The 1,172-nt window shown below is 29.0% G+C and overlaps 1 non-coding gene across 1 annotated transcript; it reads right to left on the reverse strand.

The window, feature by feature from the left end:
- Window positions 1-799: 799 nt before the first annotated feature.
- Window positions 800-871, reverse strand: TRNAT-CGU (transfer RNA threonine (anticodon CGU)). The gene has a single exon. It is a non-coding gene; the product is annotated as a tRNA-Thr (tRNA).
- Between the last annotated feature and the right edge of the window lie 301 nt (window positions 872-1,172).

Genomic DNA, 1,172 nt, shown 5'->3' on the forward strand with positions numbered 1-1,172 from the left:
CTTTTTGCAGGTTTTTGGCTATTTTTATATTTTTTACATTTTCCCCCATATCTTTGGTGTTTATTAATCGATTTTCAAAATTTTTTCAGTTAAAGATATCAAAATTAAATTTCCCGTCGTTTGAAAAAAACAACAATGACCGTCAGTCCCATTCATGAAATTTTGTGCTTCGCTACTTATGGATGTTGTCATCCTTGTTTTTATAATAATTGCAGTTTCGAAAATAAAATTAATTTTAGTAGGCATCTTTGTAAAATAAACAAAATCGGGTGATATGTGATAATCATTTAACTATTTCAATCTATCGAGTACTTAAAGATTATGAAGATAATATGGAGAGTATAGTTTTGTAAATTTACAAATTACTTTTTATTTATAAATATTTTTTTGCATATTATAAAGGACAATTTATTGCATTTTACAGACCTTTTTTTAACCAACTTTAAAAAGTAAAATACATCGCTGTTTATTTTTTTTGTTAGAAAACTATATTTAGGATAATTTTGGTTCAAAATAAACACACACACACACACCCTTCCCCCCTCCCCAAATCTTAATTTAATTAATTATTTTCATTAATTTAAAAATACTATGAAAAATTAAATATGTATATGTATAAATCTTTTTTTTTGCATAACTTTTTCAGTGTCTCTCATATCAACCACAAAGTATTAAATACATTCAAAATTGAAGAAATATCTAAGTAGGAGAAGCTAAATTATATAGAACATTTATTGCGTACCTAAACGGAACAATAATAGAGAAGCTACGATATAACTTGAGTATCACAAAAGTCGATTGCCCCCTGTGAGGTTTGAACTCACGGTCCCTGGTTTACGAGACGAGTGCTCTACCATTGAGATAAAGGGGCCACTTATACAAAGAAAAAAATTTAAGATAATACAAATCGACAGAGAATATTAAGTAAAAAAAATTTGTATCTTTTAAAAACAATAAAATTAGGCAAACGTCAGTAGGGCAGTTACCCTATAAATAGTATTCAAAAATATTCATAAGTATCAACATTCAAAAACGTATTGCTCCAGGTGAAACTCGAACTTATAACCCCGGCATAACAGTATAGAAGAACCATGCGCTAACCGATTGCGCCACTGGAGCTCTTACATTACAGGTTCAAACTTTTTGTAGCTCTTCGAAATGGTGGTTTCTAT

This window comes from Acartia tonsa, chromosome 15, assembly GCF_053477335.1.
Source record: "Acartia tonsa isolate MP-2025a chromosome 15, ASM5347733v1, whole genome shotgun sequence".
In the NCBI taxonomy this organism is placed as follows: domain Eukaryota; kingdom Metazoa; phylum Arthropoda; class Copepoda; order Calanoida; family Acartiidae; genus Acartia; species Acartia tonsa.